Here is an 8770-nt window from a genome sequence, read left to right as displayed (position 1 = left end):
TCTGTTTAACTGGCAATGTCAGAAATTATTGACCTGAGTCCCCCACAGCTCAACATAACAGCATGGCTTTATTTCCTATATTTCGTCTTCACACTTTTTTACTGGATGGTTAAGAGCAAGGTAAAGCAGGACCTATGCAACAAGAGTTGTAGCTTTTTGGTCTGAGAAGGTCAGTGAAATGTCTGACTTTGTCTTAAAGAAGAAAATAATTAATAAATAGAAACACTACCAGTAATTTGATGAGTGGCTAATACATAAATATACTCCAAATAAATAAGTCTCTTTCAATAAATGTTAAAGCACAATCCAGAAAACAGTAACATTTCAATTGCAGTACAAATACATTACATGATGCTTATAATAGAAGTGACTTAACAAAATTGCATTCTTTATAAATTAAAAGATTGTGTTTTACACACATAATCTCTTCATGCTGCATTCTGTAGTAGACCCATTTTTGTAACGTCCTACATACTTTCTTCAAGATTACATTGTAGTTGCAAAATAAAATAAAAATACACAAATAATTATATTATGGTTTGTTTTCCTTTTGCAATAATAAAAAATAATAAAAAACAAAGTAAAACGTGAAAAAATTATGGGGAATCAAGGTAACCAGTATTTATATATAGATGTGAAACAGTAGCATGGAGAAAGTAGCATTTGACCAGAACTTTGAAAAGTTGAAATGATTTAAAGAGATTGGGAAAGAGTGCAGTACAGAGTGCCAAAGGTTATGAGGCCACTTTGATGACTTTAATTATGCATATGAGAGGTAATGAGGGTACAGATATGGGAGAAGCAGTGAGTGTGAAAAAGATTTCACTACCTATAGCTGTACTCATAGGACATTTTCAGCTGAATAGAGTGTTGTTTTTAGCTTTGAGGATAAAAGAAAGATTTTGACTGTAAAAAATAAAACAGGAATAAATGTAATGACCTAAGAAATGAATTAAATATGCCAGACTGGAACATGTAAGGCAGGCTAAGTTCAGAGATTGAGCTTTGAAAATCATCAGTACCAACCCAAATGCAGTATGACATCTTTGTTATTAGCTTTTAAAGCAAAATCCCGAACTATTATGTCACACAGAGCATCCTGTATCTAGTGACAATTAAAACATTCAACCACATCAGAATGACTTTTGTCATCTTTTATTTATGTATTTGGTACAGGATCTCATTGCAGCTTTGACTTCTAGAGTGGTCCTCCTGTTTTGAGCACCCCAGCACTGGGATTACAAGTGTGCACCACTACTCCCGGACTAAGTGGCTGGCTCAGCACACCTAGGGGTTGAGCCTTTGCAGCATGTGGTGCTGGGTATCAAACCCCAGTACCAGCATTTGCCTAAGCAGGTGTTTAGTCTGTTGAGCTATCACAATACCTCTGGTTGCCTCTTAATGGAGTATTTAGAAAACATTCTAAAAGTCTCATGCATTGCTGATTTCTCCTTGCTTTTTGCTTGGTTTAAAATATCAATTTCTCTAAAAAGAATAAATTTTAGGTAGAGAATAGGATAAAATACTTATTCAGTATTACTGATTATAAAATATTTATTCAGCATTGCTGATTATTTTAATCCATCAGTCGATGCTTCCCATATTTGAGTGTGAGATAAGAACTAACATGAAAGCAGGATAAAAAACAATACTCTTTTCTTTGAGGAACTGCATTTCTAACTACAGTACTGTTCTGTGAAGTATCTTTTCTTTCATAATTGAGAGAAAATATGTTGCTAACTGTCATGAGTAAACTGAAAGTTAATAATGATTTTGTTTCCTTTATATAATCTGTAAGACCACAGATTTAGTGGTCTTGGAATAATGAAATAATAAATTTAATGGTGTCTTGGAATAATGTAAATGCCATGTATTCCAGGTCTTCACAAAACTAATGGATTTTGGAGAGGAAAATAGTTTCACACTAGAATTGTGATTATCCTTTCTGGATAATCACAATTATCCAGAAATTTATTATCACTGAAGTCTCAAAGGAAACTTCTGGAAATTAGACTTTTTCTGCAGAACACAATAATTGTGGAGAGACTATTCAAGTACTCAGCTGTTTAATGTTATGACATTTTTTTAAATTCTATTTGAGTTTTGAAAAGTATTTTGTTTGCAATTAAGTGACCTAGCCACTTTTTCTGGGTCAAAAAGTTTGACCCACTTTATCTGGGTCAGATAAGTACACTGCTAGTGAACTCAAAGTTACAAATTTGATCATCACAGGAGGTTACACCCAGATTGATATAACTTCAAAAACCAAGTGCCTGAACTCCAGGTTGTACTCAACATGAGAGCAGAATAATGTTGGCCATAACAAAGATTTATAATATCAAAGAGAAAAATAAGTAAGTAACACCAATGTACAGGGTCTATTATGAGAATATTTACTTCAGATAGGAATGGAAACACATATGTTTCTTAGAAAAAGAAATACTCCAGACTACTTATAAACAATAATTCAATGATTATGAATATTCACATTTACATAATATGGTATATATTACATGTGAGGAACTATCGAGTTTCTATCACTTGAATCACTTTGTAATACTTCATTAAATGTCTTTTGCACAAATAAAATTTCCTTGGACATATTTCAATTGATCATTTGGACAAACTAAATTACTCTAAACTTCATTTATATTTTCTTTTTGATAGAGTTTTATAGAAGTATCATCTATACTACTGAATGAAAAGGATTACATTTGCCTGAAAAGTAAATCTTTATATTTCCATAAATATTGTGTATTTTAACTATTTATGTGCTATTTTTGATTTATATTTAACAGTTTATTTTTTACAAGTTTGTAAGACATTGATTATTTAAAAATCTTGCTCCTGGGATGGCGAGATAGCTCAGTGGATGAAGCACCTCTTTAGGCAAGTGCAGGGACCGGGGTTCTATCCTGGATACTACTTGTTATGCATGCTTCAGCCCTGGGCATGCTAAGCCAGACACAGAGTGTGGGCATAGTGGTGCATGACTGTAATCCCAGTGCTGGGGAGGCTGAAAAGAGGAGGATCACTATGAGTCCAAGCTTCATACAAAGACCCTGCCTGGAATACATTTAAAAAAAAGGTTCTAATATAATGATTAAGGTGATCCTATACAAATATAAAATAATATAATCCACTTCACTGTGTTAAGAAGAAACCATGTACCTTTAATTTAAGTTTTAAAAGAAACATTTGTGGTTGACTTTGTGGATGCTGACTTTTTAGCTATACTCTATAGAAATTAACATCTTTCTTTTCTTTTAAAGATGAAAAACACATATCAAAAACAAAGCAACATGCAACAACACAAATGGTAAAGTATTTCAAAACAAAAATAAAATTTAACACTACCTGTTATATTAATTACTGTTATCATCAAAATTGTTGCTCAGATTACCAGATATAGGTATGTAAGTTTCATCAAACAATTAAATTTTCTTTTCCTTTCTATAAACCTTAACTTTTATTATTTTCCCTTTTACTCCCTAACTATTTAATTTATTTTAGAGTATAATAATAATTGATAAAACATCAGAAATGGTACACATTTAAGATAACAGAATGTACAAGTATTTAGTATTATTTAAATTTTGAAACTTCTAAAGTGTGAATATTTCTACCAATAGCACAAAATCTTCTGTGTGATGAGTCATTCATTATCCATGGAAAATGAATCTCTACTACCCTATAATATAACAACCATGTAATTATTGGGATATGCAAATCAATAGTTATTTATGCTTCATAAAACCAATTTATGGCTTAAAATGGTAAACACTGTTACTGGTTATTTTTTCACTCAAAAGTTATCTCACCTATTTAAAATTTATAAACTGCATAAAATAAATGGGAAATTTAGTTTCTTCTGGAGAAATTTTACACCTTGCTTCTTTGGTTGAAATCTTAAGTAGTTGACTAATGATATTCAATGTTCTAGGATATGATTATAAATAATAGTCTAAAAGGTACAATAAAATAAAATTTAGGCCACTTATTCACTTTGTAGTAAAAATGATAAAATACCATTGAGACTAGCAAATTTGAACTGATGGGAAGAAATCCATAAGATTAACTTCACATTTTCCAGTAGACTGCAGTATATCTTTGTATTTTCACTAAACTGCATTTAAAATTATTGTTATTGACAAGAATCTCCAAGTTATTTTAGAGACAAAATCTTCTTTGATGATTTTGTGGTAATATTTTTAGGAAGATTATTTATATTTCAAGAGTTTTTGCTTTGAAATTACTGTCACCGCAATAATTGTTGAAATAGCTAAAGAAAGTTTGCAATTTAAGTGTAGCCTTATGATTTCTATATGCATTTCACCTAGTTAAAAAAAGATTACCTTTGGAAAAAAAAGTTAAGAGGATGAAAAGTACTAACCTGTGGTAGTTATATTGCACATGACTGTCCTTAATGTAGTTTTTCAGATTGTAGATATTAGCATGTAGAGTTAGTCAAAGTAAAAATTTTAAACATTAACTGTTACTTTCAAAAAACTGACGGAAAATAGTAGTACAATCATCTCAGATATCCTGTGTATAAACTGGTATGAGTTTTTTCCATTCCCTTTTCTTCACATCTTTTTTCCATTCCCTCATCTCCATTGTTTATTCCTTATGCTCATTTTCTTTCTGCTTTATGATATCTAGTGTGTCTTTTAGACTTTAGGTGCTCTTTTATTATTATTATTTTTGGCCAGATCAATCCACCCTGGGGGCAGGGCTGGCACAGCATGTGTTGCCAGGGATCAGACTATGATCCCCTGCATCTTCCTAAGCTTGTCTAAGTAGGCACTTTAGACCACTGAGTTATCTCACCAGACACAAGATTTTATTTATATTTTCTGGATCTTACACTACCGAGACAGTCTGATGTTTACACATGTGGGAATGATTAATTTCACTTGTGAGCATAGTTTCTGGTTGCATCCATTTACCTATAACGGTCTAAAGTTTGTCTTTTGTTTTACCTGAGTAACACTTTATTGTCTACAACTACCACATCAGTTTTATCCATTCCTCAGGTGATAGACAGTATGGTTGTTTACAGATGTGGCTATGACAAATTGTGTTTATATTAACATCAGTGCACGTATATCTCTGCGTTATTATGTTTTCAGTTCTTTTGGAAAATTACCCAGAAGGGGAAAATCTGGGTTGAATATGACTTCCCATCCTAGTTTTTTAAGGAGTTTCCACACTGCTTTTCATAGTGTTTGTATCAGTCTACATTTCCATGAACAGTAGAGTTCCTGTTTACAAACAGTAAAAAGAGTTCCTATCTTCTCACAGACTCTCCAGCCATCTTTATTAGTTGATTTCTTTATGATACATATTCTTTCTGGAGTAAGACATTATTTCAGTGTTGTTTTAATTCACATTTCTTAAATAACCAATAATATGGGACAGATTTTCATGTACATTTTGGCCATATGTATCTCTTCCTCTGAGAAGTATACATTTATCTCAGATGGCCATTTTTGGATTGTTGCTTTGAATGTAGGGTGGCATGATTTTTCTAGTTCTTCACATATTCTAGATGGAAGTCTTTCATCTGAGTGATTCTTGGTTAGATTTTTTTTCAAATTCATGGGTTGTCTTTTCACTGTGTTGGTGATTTCATTTCATGTGCAGAAAATTCTCAATAAGGAGCAGGGAGATGGCTCAGTAGAATAAGCACATGCCTGACAAGCACAAAGACCTGAGTTAAATCCCCTGTTCCACAAAAAAAAAAGAAAAGAAATAATAAAGAAAAAAGAAACTTCTCAAAAAAATGAGTACTTAGTTGTTGATTCTTTGAAGTATTTCTTTTTTTCCATAAATTTATTAAGAAACAAATAGCAATGAGACAGTTTCAAAAAAACTGGTAGGAAAGTTTCAATAATTAACACATTGTATACATTTTTCCTGGTGGTTAATTGCTGTACAAGATGCAGACACGATATTCTATTTACAAATACCATTAGAACAAATCCCTCTATTCATTAAGAGAATGTAACTGTATATCGATACTAGCCATTTGAATACACAGATACAAAATGGATATTCATCTGTATCCCCTTTTTGTTGTTCAGTTCCGTTATTTGAATATTATAGGTGTGTAAACTCAGCAAAATATTCTAAAAGAGTCCAGTAGCCCATAATAGTGTTGGGTCTTCTGCTTCACTGGCAAGGTCAGAAATTGTTGACCTGAGTCCCCTACAGCTCAACATAACAGCATGGCTTTACTTCTTATATTTCGTTTTCAAACTTTTCTGCTGGATGGTTAAGGACAAGGTAAAGCAGGACCTATGCAACAAGAGTTGTAGCTTTTGGGTCTGATAAGGTCAGTGAAATCCCCTCCGGATTTATCCTGAGATCCTGTACCTCAGATTGTAGAACCTTTGTCAGTGTCAGCCAAGTGGATGAGTCACGGCAATTACTTGGCCAATGTGCTCTCTGTGAAAGCATGAGAGAATGTTTTCTCTCCATGTGACTCTCCTTAGGCACACTCTACATCATCGATCACTTTCTTCTTTGGACCCATAATCTCCTTGATCAGAAATTTGGGACATTACTGAGTTACATGACATTACAGTACAAATTCTCATATGTCCTGAGACTTAATTGACCTTAGAAGGCTAGGGCCAAAATGTGACTTTCCTTGCAGCCATTCTTTTTCCCAAATTTTTGTCTGGAAACTTAGATTGCTAACAATTCAGAAGACAAGCTTATTGTTATTACCACACAACTTAGGCTGTTAAGCTTAACCTCACTATCTGTCAGCATATCAAACATCTTAGGCATAATATGGAACAGGTATTTTACATCAAGTATTGATATGTTGAACTTTAAGTCCCTACAGAATATAATAAAAACATTTAAAAATTAGAATATATTTTAAAAACAGGCATAAAGAATTATATGCTTCTGGGGCCAGGGAGATGGCTCAGTGGAATAAGTGCTTCCCTGGCAAGTGGAAGGGCCTGAGTTCAGTCTCTGGTTCCGAAAAAAAAAAAAAAGAATTACATACTTCTTGTTTACACATAAGTCCAAAAATCTCATAATATACAACCATGAAGCAGGACAGTCCCACAATACTCCTTTTCCTGTCTCTTGTTTTCGTTCACCACCCTCTACTTTTTGAACAGCCATCTACCCGAGAGACATCGTAGCAGCAACTGGCATGTCACGACAAGCAGCCCTTATTCAGAAGATTAAAATGCCAGGCTCTCCAAACATGAAACTACTATTACAAATTACCGTCTGCAGTGCAGTAGCTTAGTTCACAGGTATCAGTATATATAGTTAGTCAGGTTGAGAATTTTTCCAATTAACTGATAGATTCAAAAATCTTCTGAAGATTCTCAGGATCATTGCCTTGCCCATCTTATACATATAAATGTATGACTTGACTTATACATGTTTCCTAGCTCTTCTTTCCCTCTCTTGATTAGTTAGTCCTTGAGATTCTTCTTTCCTTTTAGTTCTATTATACCTTTGTATTTATATTTCTTCTTTTCAGTTCTTATACTAGGGAAACTATATGATATTTACACAGGTGTGTTTGGTTTATTTCACTTAAGAGTATATGTTCAAGTGGTATTAAATTCAATATAAAGGATTCAAGCTTATCATTCTCAATAGCTGAATAATAACCCATTGCGTAAAAATACCACATCTTTCTCAACCATTCCTCAGGTGATGGGCATCTTGGTTGTTTCCAATATTTGCTATCACAAATTGTGCTGCTATAAACATAGGCACACATATATCACTATGATATGATGTTTTCAGATCCTCTGGGAAAATTCCCATTAGAGGAATAGCTGCTTTAAATGGAAGTTCCAGTCTAACTTTTCTAAGGTGTTTCCATACTGATTTTGATAACTGTGGCACCAGTCTACATTCCCACCAGAAGTGGAGAAGGGTTCCTTATTCACCACAGCCTATCCATTTGTTGATCAGTGATTTCTTCATGATAGCCATTCCTTCTGGGGTGAGATGATATCTCAATGTTGTTTTAATTTGTATTTCGCAGATGGAAATTGATGTGGAGCATTTTTTCACATATTTATTCGCTACTTTAATTTCTTCCTCTGAGAAGTGATTGTTCACATTGGATGCCCATTTCTGGATTGGGTCTTTAAATTTTGGGGTCCTAGTGTTTTTTAGTTCGTTATAAATTCTAGAGAGCAGACCTTTCTTTGAGTACTTTCTTCTCATGAATTTTTTCAACTTTGAGGGTTGCCTTTTCACTTTGTTGGTAATTTCTTTTGACGTGAAAAAACTTGTCAGTAAGAGCATTTCCCACTTGTTAATTCTTTCAACTGTTTCCTGTGTGATTTGACTTCTATCCATGAACCCTTTGCCTACCTTATGTCTTCAAGGTTTCCTCCCAGTTTCTCTTCCATGAGATTTTGTGTCCCTGCTTTAATGTTTAGATCTTTAATCCATTTTGACTTTAGTTTAGTGCATGGTGATAAACCTGGGTCAAGTTTGAATTTTCAGCATGTAGAGAGCCAGTTTTTCCAGCACCATTTGTTAAAGAGTTCATCTTTCTTCCAGTGAGTACGTTTGGCCCCTTTGTCAAAGATAAGGTGACTGAGTGTGTTCATAGGGACTTCAGCATCTTCTAATCAATTCCATTGATCCTCAGCTATATTTTGTAGCCAGTACCATGCTGATTTTATCACAGTAGCTTCATAATATAATTTCAAGTCAGGAATTGTAATGCCTCCTGCCTTGTCTTTATTGCCCAGAATTGCCTTTGCTATTC

Source organism: Octodon degus, unplaced genomic scaffold, assembly GCF_000260255.1.
Source record: "Octodon degus isolate 3935 unplaced genomic scaffold, OctDeg1.0 scaffold00103, whole genome shotgun sequence".
NCBI lineage: Eukaryota > Metazoa > Chordata > Mammalia > Rodentia > Octodontidae > Octodon > Octodon degus.
This window is presented reverse-complemented; position numbering follows the sequence as displayed.